The 19,650-nt window shown below is 39.5% G+C and overlaps 1 protein-coding gene across 4 annotated transcripts in view; it reads right to left on the bottom strand.

Annotated features, from left to right (window-relative positions):
• Positions 1–19,650, bottom strand: part of NRIP1 (nuclear receptor interacting protein 1) — a 101,926-nt gene that overhangs the window by 14,154 nt on the left and 68,122 nt on the right. For 3 of the 4 annotated variants that reach the window (XM_029961420.1, XM_018076942.3, XM_018076945.3), the window contains one exon: positions 4,673–4,721. The exons of the other annotated variant lie outside the window; for it this stretch is intronic. The gene's annotated coding sequence lies outside the window, so the exon portion shown is untranslated. The remainder of the gene's footprint in view (positions 1–4,672; positions 4,722–19,650) is intronic. 4 annotated transcript variants of the gene reach the window in all.

Genomic DNA, 19,650 nt, shown 5'->3' with positions numbered 1-19,650 from the left:
CTTGGTCTATGGATCTGCAGCCACTCGTGCCTTCCACCTTCCCAGGACTGACACAAGCATTCCTACACAAAGCTCCTACAAAGGCAAGTCAGACTAAGGACCTCTTCACCATCAGAAGAAACCCCAAAGACACTGTTGAGTGTCTGCTTCACAGTTCTCCGTGTGGGAATGTGTGACTATGAGCGGCATGAGAAAGAACGAAGAGCAGGGACTGCTCCTTTCACTGGTGAATCGCACTTAAGGCCAAATGAAAGCACTGCCACTGCTGAGATTCTCAAAGAGAAAACTCCACCTCCAGGCAGGACATCGGTGCTGAATTTAGAAGAGCTCATCAGTGAGATAAAAATGCCTTTTTAAGAAGTACCCCCTAAACAGAATTACAAAAAAAAAAAAATAAAAAAAATTTAAGAAGTCAAAGTATTCAAGCCCTCTGAAATCTTAAAAGATGATTCAAAATTTAATCAATCCAAATATTTTAAATTTTGGATTTTACTGAGGTATCCCGTGAAGCATGAGTATAAATCCTATTAAAATGAACTTAGTTTGTCCATCCCTAAAATAGATTTGACATACAAACACAAACACAAGGTCAAGGTCACAGATCAGCAAGAAAGATTACAAAGAGGACTGATGTAAGAGCTGGCATTTGATCAAAGCTCCTGGATGTATTTTTTTTTAGTACACTTACCAGAAATACCACTACACTACATTTTCTTCACATTGGTACATTACATATTTTAAGTATTCCCTACCTTTAAGAGCAGCTGTTCTGTCCTTATTTATTTCAACAAGAAATGTTAGGCAGTACAGCAAGTAAACTAAGGAAGAACTCTTACATCAAATGCAAAGCAAGTGAGAGACTATTTGCTATCCTTTTCACCCTATTCAGCCACGTGTTGATATATATTAGATGACAAATCTAAAAGGAAAACCCACTGACAAATACAGGACATGACAGCAAGACCACTGCTAGAGAGTCAAGACCTCAGTTTTTAACTTCTTTCAGTTCAAGATATTTAACTTAACATAGGAATTGTATATTTGGATGTGCACTTCCAAGTACAACGCTTGTTTATTTATCCTAATTATCTGTGTGCACTGCACATATTTCTCAATTAAAAAAAAAAAAAAGAATTCAAGGTCTGTTCAGAACACAATCAAACTAACCTCTTCGGTAATCAGGACAACATTTACCTCCTAGAAAGCTTCTTTAATGCTGAACGCTGAGTAAGTGAGCAGATTAAACACAGGAGCAACAGTTGAAAGACTCATTAAAGCGCAGCTGCTGAAAATAGTTAGCAATGAAAGTCATTTACTGATCTATCCATCCATACACCCACCGATACATTCTCAAAGCTTTAAACATATGCAGAAGAACATTCAGCTCACAGGTCACGTCTACCAGACGTAGCCTTCTGACGCTTAAACAAGAGCAAGAAGGGGTGTCTCGGGTGACACAACATCGTATGACATTCAAAGGTGCACTGCTTCCACAAAGTTCAGATGCTCATTGTACTAAGTAGTCATTTAAAGAATAGTCTGGCTTGTACTCTTAATTCTGAACCCTCACTTTCAATATAGCACTGCTCTGATGTTAGTCTAGACATGACTGGGAGCAGTTTATATTTAGACAGAGAGATATGTCTATAAATAGGACTGTTTGTGTTGGTATTAAAGCTTTCATTGGAACCCATTTGGGGTGACCTGTATAACTCACTTGTATGTGGGCATCTTGGACATTGCCAGTAAAACCTTCGTGCCATCACACATCTTCCTGAATCTTGTTGCAGCTATTATTCAACATTTCTTTACTAATTTTTCTCCATTTAATTTTTGTATAGGTGTTATATTTGCAGCACTCTACCTGTGTGATTGGCTTGGCTCAGCTACTAATGAAAAGGCCTCAAATGAAAAAGACAAAAAAAAAAAAAAGTAAAGTTTTAAAAAGTTGTCTCCTTTTTGAAAAAATCCTTCACAAGAATTAGATTGTCACCCTTTTAAGCTATAGTATTGCCTGAGCTACTAGGGCCAGATACAAATCACTCCTGAAGCCTGAGATGTGAGCTTCTCAGCACAATGGTATAGGTGCTTTTAACTCTGATAGTGATTCATCAGATCTTAAAACAGTCACTGGTTTAAGATCAAATTGAGTTAAGTCGTAGACCTCAGGGCAATACAATTCTGCTCTTCCTTAGTCCCTCCTTTTCTAAACCCTTTCAGCAAAATGGAAGAAAAGGGGAAATTGGTTCATTTTTTTTTCAAGGAGAATTTCTATCCTTCCTTTGTGAGAGGCTGATAAAGCTTCTCACTGCATTGAACTGCTAGAAAAGAAAAATAAAATAAATTGGGCAATGATTGCCAAAAAATAAGAGGTTCATTCAACATTCAAAAACAAATCAGTAACCTACTCTGAAAACCAAATACACATGAAAAGGTGTATATAAGACATCACAACCAAACACATTTTGGAACCATATTAGTTGATTAGCAGTACAACTACTCAACACTTTAAAGGAAGCATGTTTGGAGTCATATAGTTTATTTAAGTTCACTAATGCACAAAAGCCTAAATGTGTGAAAAAGTCTTTAATTTAGCTATGTTACAGTGTTTAGCAATATCACAGTGTACATAACCATTCATTCGGTATTGTGGTAGGTCTCCTCTGAAGCTTACACTAGGGGGGCAATAAATAAATAAATAAAATCTTTCTTTAATCTTCATAACCAAACCTTCTATAAAACAAGTGTGCTGTCTTTTAAAAGGGGGTAACGAGAAACTGCAATGAACGACAAGCCAATTTAGTGACAAAAATGAATATGACAGCTAGCACAAAGAAGAGAGTACTTCTGCTCAATTTAGTAGTCAAGCAGCCTAAAACAATGAATTATCTTCAAGAAATAGATGGCTGTCAATGCCCAATTCTGTAAAGGTACAATGTTACTTATTTTTTTATAACAAGGAAAAAATATTGTCTATAGTTATTTTTATGTGTGAAATGTCAAAATTATTTTAAAATTTTTTAAAAATACCATATTCATGAACAGTGCAGTAGTAAGTCCTTGAACTTTGTACTTTCTTTTTACTTATTTGTTTTTCCTTACAGAAGTAGATCTATGGATTTTAATAGGACAGCAGATTAATGGCAAGATTACACACACATGCATATCTGTGCATGAGAGAGGCATCTAAATGACACAACATATATTAAAGCTGCAGACTTTGACATGGGATAGATGGATATCTACCATACTAAAACCAGTAATACATCACCAGTTTAAGCATCACAACTACTAAAAGCAAAGTAGTTCACATTCAAAATTTCAATATTCTTCTATTATTCAGGACTCAGCAAAGGATTTCCAAGATATGCATGATCAGTTATTCCAGTTGTTCAACACATAGTAAGCATAGCAGGTGATTTAGTTTCCCAAAGGTTGGAAGTCTGATATTGACTCATCATCATAATATAATGGGCCAGTGGTAACAGTGGAAGGCAGTGGGAGGTAGGTACTGAATTTCCCTCTGCAAATCTTGTCTCAGCTTTGAGGATGTGGGGGAACACACAAATATCTCAAAAGTTGTGATTACAGTTTTAATCTATTCACTTAATGTCTACTGATAGAGTATGGAGATAGTGGAAGAAACTGTCATATAACAAATCAAGAATCTGGCAAATAAACAAGTGAAACTGCACCAAAGTAACTTAAACCATGTATCACGTAGTATAGGGTCATTATCTGAGAGTTATTATCCATAACCACAACTCTGTCGATTCAGCTGATCAGGCTAGGAATTATTTCCAGCTTAATCTGCCATGGTAGAGACCTGAATATGGCTGACAGGTCACAACCTGTGTCCTTTGTGTTATATAAAGCCATCTTTCCTTGATGTAACTGGAAGAGTCATTTCCCAGCTCAATATACCATCAGTAAGTAACTCCAGCGTTTTCTGAATCAATATCTAGTAAGGCCTTGTCAACAACCTGTAGGTAAATTTCATTGACTGCCTCTATTCTTGCTAAACTGTAATTTTTTTTTTGTTTCTTCTATTTTTCAGTCTTTATAAGAATCTTGTCATAAAGCTAAAGAAGAATGGTTTTGTTCAAATTCTGTTGCTAAGTTTCATCAGTGATCAATACCAAAAGAACTCCACTGAATACAACATTGATATGATTTCATTCTAAAGTAGTTCATGTACCTGCAGGATCCTGCAGAACCACAAGACAACTCACAAATACCAAATAAATGCTGAAGCAAATCATACTGGAAAGGGAGATACAAGCTGAAGAGGGCAACAAAGGGCAACAGAGGGAAAAAAAAGCCCACAGAAGATCCCATAACCTATTCTTCTCAAAGAGACTTTATGCTCTAAAAGTATACAATTTAAAATCCATTTGTTGAGAAAAGGCCAGAAGTTCTGGCGGGCAGGTGATCATATCTTCAGCTTCCCAGGAAACTTAGCAGATTGTTAGCTTAGCACCCTAGTTAGCAAACTCAGGAGAAAGAGATCAAGACTATACAGTAACATGAAATAAATCACCATCTGACTCGGAATTCTTGTGAGGGATAAGTACCAAAGCTACTGTGAATGAGACAAAGTTACCACTCCATGCCCAGGGTGAGTAAAACAGGTTAATAAACTTCTTCACAAGTTCAGGGCAAAAACTCATACCTTTCAAGTGTCAATGATGGATCTTTGTGAATCTGCTTTTCACTCCTCCCTGCCAAAAATAAATACATTATAATCAGGATGCAGAAACTTATGGTGGAAAACAGTTATTTCTGATGTAACAGGAAAGTAATTTTGGTAATTCACAATCAGCTCATGAAAGAGAGTCAGTCTTACTTCTTAAGAAGGTATCAGTAGACTTAATTAGTATTCCCCTGAAGCTGGTTTTACTTGTGGCTGGTTTGTGACAATATCAGACCTCGACAAGTGAAACTGAGCTGAGCAAGCTGGTAAAGGTGATGTGCCAGGAGAGAGGGGATACATCTCCTTGACCAGTTAATACTATCCACTTTGTCAAAAAAAGCTGTCATCAGGAAATTATCTTTATTCTAACACATCTGCTATCGATTTACCCACCATGATTAAAAAAAAAAAAAAAAAAAAAGAAAAGGCAAAACCCAACAAACCAAAACCAAACCAACAACACAGTACACACCCTTGACACTGCATTCTGCTTTTCTAAAATCTTACTCATCTTCTCCTGCAATTAGCCTTGTTACTCTCATTCACCTATTTCTACAACCCACGCTTCTGTAACATTAAGGACATCCAATGACTGTTCCACACTACACAAAACACAGCTGTTATTGTAATCTTTATCCTCAAGACGCTTTGACCATACAACCCTTTACTTCAACTTTCCAATTGTTTTTCTCTTGTACTAGATTAAGTTTAAAATTTCTTGAGTTCTACAGACATTAATAACTTTCATTTTTACCCACATTACCTAACCACTTATTGTGTCCTCCTTCCTTACCCTTTTGTTTCCACAAACACTCATTCTTGCTGTAATACTCAGGCACCTCTCACACAGGAAATTCCATTATGCTTCTGCACTGCTCCCCAGGCGAAGATCATCTGCACTCTGGAGGCTATTTCTTCCTCTCCTCCAACAGTAAATTACTAGACCAAAAATTAATCCAAATCCACTAAAACACCTCCTGCAAGACCACAAGCCAAAGCACAAATGATGTATGTTACTTGCCTTTCCTCACAGACGTGTTTGTTCCCTTTCCCTCATCACAGTCTATCTGAAGTTTAAAATAAATACATCTGCACCTTTGAGATGCTGATAAGTTCAGCTGGACAGCAATTAAATGAAGTCCTAGAGCTACACTGGCCTCCAGAATAAGTTTTCCCTTTCTCTTACAAAAGAAAAAAATGCCCTTATTGGTTTTGAAATACAAAAGTACATGCTGTTGTAGTAATACAGTTTTCACCCGATACCTTTCTTTTGCTACATATGATTGGAAGGGAAGGAAAGAGTGATACACACTAAAAGATCAAGAGAACACAAAGATTAATGATATATGGAGAAAAGGGTACAAAAGGCCTAAAATATAATGCAGAAAGGCTAAAACATAGCATCAAAGGGCTCCCCTTCTCTTGAGTTGCTGCTTTTAAAAATCTAGTGAAAGCTCTTCACTTCCCTGGCTGACACAATGACAATATCCTCACCCTGATGCAATCTGTTTTCACTTCAGAGGGCACAGATGCAAGAAAGACCAGAGAAGGAAAGGAAATAATGCTCTTAGGAAAACTCCCTTTTCAGAGTGACCATAGTTATTTGTTTTTAATCATGACAGCAAATGATGCCAAAGAAGGCACAAATAAGGAAACTTTCGAGGAGGAAGGTGAAGGCTGAGAGAGCACCTGCCCCAGGCACTGGTTAAACATAAACCCAGAGTTCCTTCAGTGAAACAAAAGAAGCTTTCTGTGTCTCAGGTGTCTTGATGAAATAACCTTCTGAGCCCCAACAGCAGACAATTCTACAAGTTCTCCACTTCTTTGAACATAATTTCTCCTCTTCCTTCTCAAATCAGAGGTTTGATTTATTGGGTCCATCTCTGAATTCTGTTTTATTGCAAATGAAACTTAACCCCTGCTTTCAAAGTCCCTTTGGTATCTCTCTACTATATCACAAACCAGAGCTTGCCTGTAGCACTTGTGAAGGTGAACAGTTTGGCTTACCAAGAATAACCTACTGGGATGCAAATTCCACTTGCCTTCTTTATGTGCTGTCAGGTTTATGAGAGCAAGTGTGTCTACACTTGACATTTGGCATAATTACTATTGTAAAATATTTTATATTCCCGTAAATTCAGGCTACAACCCCAAAGCGCTTACAAACTAAGACAAGATACAGAGATAACAAAGGAGAAAGGAGGGGTTGTAGGGTAAAAGTGCGTATAAGGAGGAAGAAAAGCCTCAATGGCAAGTGAAGACAGTAAGGCTATTCAAACTGTCTGGGACACTGCCTCATCAACCTGAAGTTCCAAAGAGTAAGAAAAAGAAGAGCAGAAACAAGATGATGCAGGATACTGCACGTGGTAAAAGGGTATAAGCAACTTGATTCATTAAAATATAAAGCCAAGAGGTGAAATTCTACATAGCATAATTCCTAAAATATCTGCTGTATTTCACCATTGTAGGAAGTATTTCCACTGAACTACAATAAACACTGTTACAATGGAAAATCTTCAGGGGTTTACACTATTCTTACCATGATTTTGACCAATGGAATAAGAGGAAGAACTGGAAGATATAAAACACCTTGATTCTATAATCTGTAGTTGAAAAACAGGTGGGAGGGAGGGAAGGAGAAAAAGCATTAAGCTACTGCCTATCCATCACCACTCAGACCAAAAGCTCCACCTGTATAGGGGGGTGGGGGATAAGATTCCAAAATGAAAATTAACAGACCAAACCATTCTTGTAATTCACTTCTACATATAAGAAACAAAGTGTGCACTGAATGCAACTTCTTTTTGTCAGCTGCTTGGTAAGACGTGAATGACTACAGAACATGGAGGAACAACAGGCTCCTTTTTGCTAATACATCTGAACATAACGTATTTCTGAAAACACCTTTCTTGAGTTTTCCACAAATTCTTGTATTCCACTACAGCTACCTTACTTTAAAGCAAATGCTTTTCCAAGAGCAAGCGCGATCTGTGTTACACACAGGTATCAATCACAAGAAAGGTAATAGTATTTATGACAGTTTTTCTAAAGCACATCCAAAAAACTCAGGACTACTTGATAGGGATATGTAAGCACAATCTTTGCCACTCTAAGTACTACCCCTAAAACCTCTCTTGTTTAACATTTCTACTCATTCAATTGGCAAATTTCACTATGAGCCTGATTTTTGCACAGTTAAAGCTCATCCAGGCATTTTTAATTTCAAATTAGTTTGCACTCCATCATTACTAGCTGAATGCTACAAAAAAATCTTTGACATCATAACCTCATAAATCTCAGAGAACAGAAGAAATGCTCTTTGGGGAAGGGAACTGTTGATAAGACACTTCTTCCTCCATTGACTGTACTCTGTCAGCTGTAACTATGTGCAAGTATCCACAGTTGCAAATTACACAAAACATGCATCTGAACTACCCTTCCATGAAATTATTTTCTTTGGTAAAATGATAGCCACAGGTAGAAAAGCTGAGAAGAAAAAAGTGTCTGAAGTTGACCAAGCATCCTGCTTTTCTTTGTTGCAACATACAATCATAATTTAAAAATTTAATAAAAATAATCATCTTGATGTACTCCACCACCAAGCTGCAGAGTGCAGGCAACATCCTAACTGCAGAAAGGACTTTCATAGACTTATCCATCCACCACAAGAATCTGGAAAAGAAAATCATTAACTATTTTGGCCTTGAATGAACTACAGAATTAAATTCCATATTGCTTATACATAAGCTGAGGTCATAACAAACTCCATTCACATGCAAACTAATGACAAGTAAGAGGCACTTCAGTTTCAATCTGACATCCAAATACCTGATGTTAGATGGTTGCTGCTGTTTACAGACTGATCATAGTCATTACATTCCTTCACTGTTCACCAGGACCTCTCATTACATGCACTGTGAGGCTACTGGGCACTAACAAAATTGCAAGAAAAAAAGTGATTCCATCTTTGAACAAAACAGAACACTTTACAAACATCAATGACTGGAATATAACCACTCTTACACATGAGGAACAGTGAGGACAAGAGAAGATTAAGCAACCTGCCCAGTAACACATGAAGTCCATACCCATAGCAAATGAAGAGAGATTTTTCTAAATTCTAGTCTCACTCTTCAGTTACAAGATACTCTCTCTACAGTTTGTGGATGGTTTTGGATATTTCTTTTTCCCTCATTGATGAAAAAACCCAACAGTTAGGTACCTTAAACTTGAGGAAACAATGGTTCTTACTAAAGGAGTAGGAATTGCACACTACATAAATGCTTTGTCTTCCAAAATAAGAAAAAATACTGGCACTGCCATCACCTTTAGGTGTGTCAGTCAAGTATAGGCAATACAGGTTTTCCACTATATATGCTGAAAAAAAAGTTCTCTTCAAGAAAACAACTGTGTCAGTACTGAACTGAACAGACAAATGATGGCACTAGGATCAAAAACATAATTCCATCAACTTTCCCTATTTCCCAGAGATCTAACATGCTGAAGGAGCCTTACTGAGCTGGGCAAGCACTATTATATTGATTGGAGTTGGAAAGACCACTGCACAGCAGTGGCTCTTCTGATCCTCTTCCCACTTTCAGTCTCTTTCCTGACCAAGAACAACAAAGTCCTTCTTATACTGAAGTAAGGGTCTTTCATAGTGAAATATATATAAATGTCTGCACATACCTAAGCACTTCCTTCTCAAACAGGTACATTTTTATTTCCTGCTTTAGAAAGCTGTTAAAACCTGCTTTTTAGCAGTCTGATTCAGCTGCAATACATTCACAGCTGCTCAGATGCACCAGAAAACAGGGTGTGCTTTTATCCAGAGCTACACCAGTGTAACCACAGAACTGCAGCAGTCCATGCAAGAAGCAGGGCAATGAAGGAAAGGCAACTGATGCTGCAGTAGCAAGTGAACCCAGACAGATGGCTTTTTTTTGCATCTGCTAAACTGCTTGGTAGTGCCCACGTTCTAGAATCCTGAATTACACCAACCCTGACTGAGCACCCTCTGCAAGTCGCACCAGCAACTAGAACTAAGACCGCAGAAAGGAGTTTTCTTCCCATTCAAACAAAGCCTGATGAGTTTGTACAAACTCAAATTCTAACTTCAGAAGCTGGAAGTTTCCAAATTGACCAAACTCAATAAATAAAGAGCTTAACTCCTCTACTTACTAGTGTGTAGAACTTGCAGATACCTACCACATGTACTCTTTGCCGGAGTGAGAGAAAATGGATCAAGTGGCAGCCAGTGGCTTAAAACATATAAGTTTGGGAGGAGGGGAAGCATCCCAAACCTTTTAACTGCTAATAGTCAGTGCCACCTATGGTTGATGTTGCAGAAACAAAGATTCAAACAATGAAAAAAAGGTGTTTGGACCTTTTAACAAGGTTTTTCAAGTGACTTCAAGAGAACGGATTAGACAACATAGATATAATCTGTGTCTATTCTAGATCATTTACTACAATTGCACTAGGTATAATCGTGCTAGTACCAAGAACAGGTCTCAATCCTCAATATGAGTTTATAATGAAAACATCTTAAAAACACACTAAAAATTTTTAAGCACAGCTTTCTACTTTCTTATCTTACCACACATGCCTCCTCAAGTAAGACTGATCATGTTTTTATTAACAGCTCCATTTCAACTATTCAATCTGGCTCTGTTGCTGCAGATGCTTCGTCCAGTGGTCAGGAGAATGATGCCAGACCTTATTTCATCAGGTCTTGCAAAATCCTCCCCCATCACCCCAACAGAGTATCACCAACAAACTTAATTTTCAGGGAAAGTTAACCAACACAATAGACAAAATAATTCCCTCCAGAGGTTTCCCAGCAGTCTCAGTTCAGTACACAAGGCCATTAATTACACAACTGCCTTTAGCATTAGCAGGAATCTGGTAGCGACAGCACTGCTTGAGTTCAGGCTGCCTTCAGTATCTGCACAGAAAATCTATTTACTTAGAGAAGTTATGCAACACCTCCACTTCCTCTTTTTTTTACTATGGTAGAGCTTGATAATGGAGGGAAAAGGGGTGGAGATGGGGAACAAGCATTTCACAATCTCAAGCACGGCACAGCTACCTTTCAAAAACAGACCTAAACTGGAATTCACCTCTAAAATCTGCCCAAATTTATGATAACACTCAAGTACCAACTTTTACTTAAGTATTTTCAGACAAAAAAGTGGTTACACAGTTAACCAATGCTGGAATCAACTGCATGCCTCCAATGTAAGAAAGAATGGTTTTTAAAATCTGATTTATTTGGTTGGGGGGTTGTGTTTTGTTGTGGGTTTTTTTTCCTCATTTGGTGTCTTTTCCACCACCCCACCCACAATATAGCAGTCTGCCCAAGGCCAAATTGTATTCCAAAAATCTTATCAAGATTTTAATGTTATCAGCCATTTTCATTCAGTAAAGTCGGCAGTAAAAAGTTTTAACAAACTGCAAACATCCTTTTATTCTCCACTGCAGGAAGGAGACGGAAAACCAGAAAAATCTCATGCTATTGAAGCTGATATATTTCATGGCACTAAGAAAATCATGATATCAAAAACACAAACTTATCAGTCCTCTTTTAACTATGACTTGAACAGTCTACCTCATATCTCTATCAATAGACTGAGAATTGACAAAAAAACCCCAACAACAACAACAAAAAACCAAAACCAAAACAAACAAGAAAATACCCACCAAAACAAAACCCCCACAAACTCTCAGACCTGGCTCTTCCAACAGAGGAATTATAAGAAGTCCCAAAGCAGTCATGGCAATCTTGACTGGTAAAATGTTTTCAAGGACTTGAATTTAATCACGTCATTCTTTTCCTCTAATCATTTATCTAAAGTCATAACTTGAATTATTTATGAACAAAAGTTAATTGCATTGAAATGCAGTATTGCCCCGTATTTAGCTAACACCTTCTTCAGAACTCAACTTCCTGCCACTAACTGGTTAAAATCTACAAAAAGTCAATTCAGAATTTGAGATAAGATTTAACCATTTCTGCAATACTGCTGCAATTAACTTTCAGAACCCTGTTAAATGGCAAAGTCTCTGGATCTTGAGATCTGCTGTGTAAATCATGCAACCATTTTTACCAACTTATCATTACAACATGTGTTTATGTTTTGTTTTGTTTTTAAAGTAATTCAGGGGGAAGAATAACTCGCTCACAAAATATTTGCTTTGAATAAATAAGTTTTGACTAATGAGTTCCAATTAGAGTAAATAGCCACTATCTGAGTCCAAACAGTCACATCACAGAGCCTCCCCAACTGGGGTACTTCAAAATTTTCTTAGCTGTCAAAGGATCTCGAAGATCAACAACTTGCATGCATAAGGCTGTATCCACACACTCTTTGCAAGGTGCAAAATGTAAGCTCAGGGGTACACTCACATAAATACACTGCACATCTATAAAGTGTTAATCTTAAGTCAGCAGGGCCACATGACAGAAGTAACTATTACAGTGTGCAGGACTGCTGCTCAGCATACAGCATTTTCCAAGTCCCTCACTTCCTTAAAGCAACTCATTTACTTGTCACCTGCCAGGACAAAGAGTAGAGAGAGGATTTCACAAATACCTCTGTGGCTTGTGCGTGGTGATAACGCACCAGGAAAGATGGATTTTCATTTTCTCATCAAGTTATTAGATTAGGTTTACACGCAGATCTGAATGCCCAGGAGGAGTCTGCCACCTGTCCTAAACTTAATTAGTCAGGAATGTCTGCATGACAAGAGCAGATACTTCAGATGTTTCCCAGTGACCACAAGCAAACATCCAAATAATCACCAACACACTTTCAGTGATGCCAAGAATGAAGTACTAAGCACGGCTCTCTGTGAAACAGCCTGAATTTTATTAATGGAGTGCTTCATACTTCCCATGAAACACAAGACTGACATCAGCTGAGCATCTATAAAACCAGAGAATCAACTATGTCAAGTCTACAGCTGGGTTAAGAAAATTAAGAGCACTAGGTTTCTCATTAAAAGATAGGTGCATATTTACACATTACTAGGAGGGGTGGTGGTGGTGGTGTGTATGACAGATGTGAAGACTCAAATCCTGTAAGACTTTTCCTCACCTTTGTTCTTGTTCTGTTTATCACAGCAGCACATCTAAGATTTGCAGGTTTTTATACCTCCTCTCACATACCCACCCCCCCACACACGCAGGACCAGTGCAGCAGACTAAGAACTAGGAAAAACCAACACATTTTCATTTAAAGAGGCACACACATCCACGTTCAAGTATATTTCACATTTACCATCTTGCTAAAAGCTAAACCAAAACCCCCTTAAAACATTAATTAGAATTTTATCTGTGCAGGTACGAAGTAACTACTGACACTGAAGTGAGTAACTGAATATAACACAGAGAATTCAGTTAATCATCTCCTTACGTTGCCATTGGCACATAAATTTGTCTCATTAGCAGGGGCTACTTAGTTCGCCGTAGTAAACAAAGCTGCCGATACGACAGCCTCGCACACTTTTCATTCATTCACATATTTTTCTTTACTTAAGACTTCTAGCATGTGCCGTAGAAGAGCCGAATGTTAAACATTCCTGGAGTGTCACAATATGTAATACAATAAAACAGATTACAACCATACCTTTCTTTCACAGCAGTGGTGCCAAGCACAGGTACACTGTAGCAATCAATTTGTTCTGCAGACAGTAAGGCTTTCATAGAATACTAATGCAAAACCTCTTTTCTTTCTCCTTCGACTTGACTCCCCAATGCCTGGGTCCCGACCAATACAAGGAGGAGGGCAGAATGTCTTCTGCTGAGATAACCACAACTACTAATCAAGTATACGTGTACAAGGGCACAGGATTAAACCTCCACCGGGCTTGACTCGGGCACTGAGAGCAGCTAAACACATGCACAGCAAGGTCAGAATTAAACACATACACACGCACACACGCACGCGCATCTACTTGAGTGAACTAATTTATCACACTTTACCACTGACGGCTTTTTACCTCGGGGGAGCAAAATCACATCCTGGTGAACTGACGAGGTTCAGACACAACAGCTTCCCACAACAAATCAGATCTCTCGGAAAAGGGAACTGGGCTCTTAGGTGAATGTTCCTCTCCCGGCTTCAGAGAAACTCTGTGCACGCTGTGCGTGTCTGTATATGCACACAAGTGTTTGTGCATATGTGTGTGCATGTGTGTGCACACACGTGTGACACATCACTAGGCACTGGCTAAACCAGAACGACAGCAGTGAAGTTCAAAAACAGGCAATAACTCCTTTTCAGAGAGTTCTCTTTCTGATTATCTTTACCTCTTAACATAATCAATCTATCAAGTCTAATTACTCCAGAAGAAAGCATTTTATTATTGTCTAACATAGCAAATGTCAAACAAGCTGTTCATTTACCTTGAAGTTTATTAGCATAGAAATGCAAAACAAAGATGCTCTCAAAACATTGTCACTTGTATTCATAACATTTTTGAAAACCCACTTAGCAGGTTTTTATTGCCTGGCATAGCTGGATACTGTATTAGTTCTTAAAACAGGCAAGGCTTTATCTTAACTGTATCACCCTTGAGCTAATACAAGATTTTGTCTTTAAACATCCAATTTACATTTAACTTTTCTCTTTGGTTCTCTTTAAATAAAGACTTCTCCCACATTCCAGTCAGCTCTACATATGTGGACACATGTGTTTTCATAAAAGGTTCATACACATGCTTTTCAAGTAGGAGTGAAAAGTGAAATACTGAAATTTCAAAGCAGGGATTTCCCCCCCTCCTAAAGTTCTGCCCTGTCATGCATCCTTCATGGACCTTTCCCTGCAGTACAGGCAGATGTACATTTTCCCAAAAACACTGAGATGAACACTATAAATTATCATCGACGGGGTTTTAAACCACACTGCTTTTGCACATGATCTGTATTGAGAAGAAAACACTGCACCAATGCTCCCCCAAAATAACATCTGGCACCTTACCTAGAAAAAATTAGCGAAATATTTTTGAAATACCAGTGGCTTCACAGAGACACCAGGAAAAAGCAGCGTTAATCAATACTGATGAGTTTGTCCTTGACATACTGACCGTGTCATCGGGCTATTGTCATGTGATATCATGTCATTTCCCCACCTGGCTCATGACCTTGTCCTTTAAATGACCCAAAGCTTCCCTCAAGTAGCAGGAGGCCCCTCCCCGCTGCCTCAGCAAGGTCGAACGGGTCAGCGTGTCCTCATCTATAATCCACCACCATTTGTCAGCAGGGAGGCTGGAGGAGGCAGGCTTGCTACAAGGGGAGAATGCCCAATTAGGCAGCTGTCACACAAAGCATAGGCTGCAAAATTATCCCCTGTCAAAAGAAAGAGCAGCTGCGGGTGCCAATTACAGCAACCTTTCAACCCTTTAGGTACTGGAAACTACACAGAAGTAAATGAAGTACAATTAGTGATAACAAATCGATGAATTAGGACAGTAAATTAGAAATTACTAGCAGGTGAGCTTAGGTCTCCCATAATATTAAGGGCACAGCACACCCCAGGCAAGGGCAGGAGCATACAGATTTCACAGAGCACATCAGTTTTGTCTTATCCGTGTCTTTCTTGTGTGGAGCCTGTTTTACTCTGTCGTCGTCTTCTCACAAGCCTTGCTTGAGCCAGACAGCACAGGGAAAGGGAAAAAAAGCAACCCAAAGAGGAAAAAAGTTGTAATACCAGATCTTCCCTCTTTATCCTGGCAAATGCAGTTTCCTCCTTTCTCAGAAGGAGGTCCTCAGAGCCAGCACAATCTCTCGAGTAAGCACACTCCATCTGACATTTGCTGCACCTCATATTCCAGCTGAACAGTATCTACCCCAGAAAAAACAAATGAAACAAGAACCAAAACAATCAGAAGTAATAAACTCCTAATAAACTGCCAGTAAGTTTTATGTCATTTATACTTGAAAAAACTTAAATCTGTGTTAAGTGCTACGCTTTTGATTACAGGGGGAAGTACAGGGGGAATTTCTCCACATTTCAGTTCTCTGATGGATCGTGCAGTGGTATCTGTGAGCACACACACAGAGCCCAAAGTTTGCAAGAAAAGTTTTATTCAATGATTTTATTTTTTTTTTGCCTCTTTCTCTTTGCTGAACAATTCCCAAGTATGTTTTTTACCCTCCCTACTCTGTCAAGTAGACAATCTGGAAAGTTATTGCGTGCTGGTACCAAAAGACAGGTCCTACAGACCACAGTAAATCCAGCTTCTCCTCCTGTGTGTAAGGTCAGGGGTGCCCAGGTGAGCATTGCCCACAGATACCTGAAGCTCTGCACGCCCAAGCAACCATAGAAGGGTGACCACCTGGCATTTACAGAGTAAGTAGACTAGAAAACAGAAAAAGGAAAAAAATAGGAGGGCAAGATTAAATGTATGGATAATTAACATACAGCCACATCAAACCATGGTTGAAAACAATGATACCAAATCCCTTCATATTTAGGTGCTTTGAGGCAATGAGACAAACAAATCTGAGGAACAAAATTCAAATTCCAAGATGCCCCTCTTTCCAGCCAGCTCGCAGTCATTTCAAACTAAGTGAGGTTGCCATTTCTTGTCAATTTTCTGCTTTCATTTCCCATTCCCTATTCTACCATAATGTTCTTATGCCTTGCAGCCACACTGAGCACTGAGGACAGGAGCCCAGATTTCTCCCAGAGGCAGTTCTGAAGAATACCTGTTCACTTGCACTGTCATTCATACGTGTACTCACACATGCATATATACATATTTATGCTAATACATTCATCAAAATATGAGATGGAGTAGAAATTAAGGCACTGATCTTCAACAAGCAATTTCCTATGGCTATCGTTTGATCTCTAGCCAGTGAGTATTTCACTGTTTAATTAAAAAAAGAAAAATACAAATCTTGCTTTTGTAATTCTGATAAGAGAGAGCATAATAGAACACTAACTATAAATAGATGTAAAAATGCTCATTTAACAGTAGTTGCAATAATGCTCATCAAGTCTGACATTTTCCTTTGAGTAGCATATGGAAACTGTAGAGTACTGAAAGAGTTAATGTGTTTAGAATTCAGTTTCCATCATACTTGGGTGACTATCTCTTTAAATAATTTAAATCCTCTCCATCAACTACAAAGCTGTTTTGAAGCCATTTAGCTTTGTTCTTTACATGTGTTCTAATTAAGAAATGACCTTGTCATCACACACACCAGAAATCCTGGATTATTTCCTGCAGCAAAAAAATCTACGAAGCCAAAAAAATAAAGCCAAAAAGAAAAAAAAAATATACACTTCTTCCTCTAGTGAGGAACTGAGGAAGTAGTTGGTTGGCTGAATGCTGAAGCAGTTTCACTGCATAATTTTTGTGTGTGTGTGTATGTGTGTGTTGTTGAATGTCACAGGGCGGGTTAGTGTGACCTTGAGCTGCATCAGCAGCACAGCAAGGGTCGAGATGCCTGCAGGCGCCCTTGTACTGGATTTGCAAGACAAAAACCTTCAAACTGGCTGAAGGACATCTTAAATCTCTTCAAAGGTTTTCCGAACTAATCTGGGCTGCTCTTAGCCGGATCTGTGCCAGTGTGAGAGGCAAAATTAAAAACAAGGTCTTTGACAGGATGTTGTCTCCTCTTAACCCTTGCCGTGCAGGAGGCAGCGCATCGCAGGCGTGCTGGAGAGACGCTTTATAACCCACCGAGGAGCACAGCTCACCCAGCAGCATTCTTTCATAACGAAATTATGTAAGCCACCATTTACTAGGAACGGTGCTGTTACTCATACCGAGCACCCAGACGGCTCCCCCCGCACAGCCATCCCCATCCCTCGCCTCCCCCGCAGCTGAAAATGTCATTTTTCCAGCACGCTGCAGGGACGGGCCCAGCTCACCGGCCACAGAGAAGGTGCTCTGTGCCTCAACCCCCAGCCCCTCCACTAATATCCTGGGTGAAGATGCTTTTTCCGAGTGAAAGCAGCAGCACCTACCACGGCAAGTTGCTGCATGTTAAGGCCAGGCAGGTAATGAGGAGGAGGGTCAGGAACAGGCAGAGGGCTGCTGTGGCAGGCACCAGACGTGTTATGAGAAGAAATTAAAAAGTGACCACTTCTCACCTTAACCTGTGATTTCCTTCTCAGTCATCCCGAGCCAAGAAGGAAGCAGAGCTGAGCATATTACCATGCAATGGGTCCACCAAGAGTTTGAGAGCATGACTGAATGCGCTGGGAAACAGAAATAAATAAACTAACCATCCGGCCCTGCCTACTTGTAACTGCTCATCATTTCGCAAGTGACACAGAGGCTTTCTAAAAACTTGAGTAAGTATGCAGAGATAATCTCTAGGAAAGGCCCCAGGAACACATGGTTACTCTGTGAAACCACAAGTTTATCCAATGGATTTGGCAGCAATATTCAAATACAACTATCATCACATCGAAGGGATGGGCGCTTTCTTCAGAAACTTATTTGCACACAGAATCTCCAACTCCACCTCCAGTAAGTGTGTGCCAACTAGGAGTAGCCTTCTGTAAGTTTAATTAGAAAGCAACATGGATTCCTATGTCTGAAAGTGCAGAAAAAAACATCACCACCTTCTCTCCATCTGTTTTAGTGATGGTATGTTATTGGTCATATTAAACTGTCAAATTTCTACAGGGGGGAGAAAAATTAAGTACAAGTGGGTTAAAACAACCTCAGCTTAATCGAAAAGAGCCAGCATGACACTTCAGAACTGTCTTTTACTATTTCTAGGATATCCGCCAGGCAAGTCCTTGAGGAGACGAGGAAGGAGTCACTCGTACCAGCAGAGGGTGTTGTGATTCTTCTCTGGTTGAGCACTAAGGGCTTCGTTTAGTCTGGTTTTGTACAGTCATTTTTTAAGTACTATAATCTGTTTTACAGTAACAAAACATATTTAAGTTTACTAAAGAAGGACGCAGCTTTGGCAGTTATGTCACAACTGCTATAACACTAACCTCCACCTTCTACTAAAATAGATTCACTCCCTGACTCCCAAGAACCACAGCTCTTCTCACGAAACAACCTCCTTGTTAGAAGGCTCTAACAATTTTAAGCGTTAGTTTTCAGTAACATCAGTGGTGGTGCCTTCTGTGTCAGCAGAGGAGGAACTTGCCCCATACAGATGCTTTTCCAGGGATGTATCAAGGTTTCCAAAGCATTTGTTATGCCTGGACAGAGGGCCAAGGTGTTCCCGCAGCACCTGGATGTCAGAAGAACCCCTGTGATTACTCAGAGCGGTCTCAAGGTGTGCTCAGCCACCTCTGCTCTGCAGCCCTGGGGGACCAGGAGGTTAGAGGGGGCACACCACCTCAGGTGCCTTCTCCACCACATCAGGGACTCTGGCAAAGGGAGACTGAGCAGACCCACACACGTGTGTTACCGATCTTTCTGCAGAGACCTTTGAATGACAGGATGCGCCATACAGGCAGCCAGCTGTGTTGTTTGTTTTTTTTTTAAAAAGGCTAATAAAGTTTAGTCACTTAGCCTATTACACAATTACTGCAGTACTGGATCCTATGCTGTGTTTCCTAGGAAAACCTTCCATTCTATCCCAGAGTTATCAGGAAGAGGGATTAGAAGAGACCAGTTTAAGTAGTTCACATGTTACATGTTAGCCTAGCAGAAAACACTAAGAGGTATTTTCACAGTATGCCCAGCTGACCGTGCAACATCCACAGTTTCCTAAGTTTCTCCAACGTGTAACAAGACAAAAACGTATTACAGGTTTTCCAAACACCAAGTGTTGTGAAAACCCCCAAAACAAATACAAAGAACTCCTATTGCAATATTTCAGCTGAGCAGGGTGATTCAAAGACGCAGCGAAAGCTTTCAAGCCACATAGTTGTTGCTGCCAAGTATGGGACACGTCGTGTGGCTCTGCCAAAAGCAGAAGCCAAAAGCCAAAAATACAAATTAGCAGCTTGCTTCCAGCGCCACAACAG

This window comes from Manacus vitellinus, unplaced genomic scaffold (genome assembly GCF_001715985.3).
Source record: "Manacus vitellinus isolate BGI_N305 unplaced genomic scaffold, ASM171598v3 scaffold_34_pilon, whole genome shotgun sequence".
Taxonomy (NCBI): domain Eukaryota; kingdom Metazoa; phylum Chordata; class Aves; order Passeriformes; family Pipridae; genus Manacus; species Manacus vitellinus.
The sequence above is the reverse complement of the archived record's forward strand: the minus strand, read 5'-3'. Positions and strand labels throughout refer to the sequence as shown.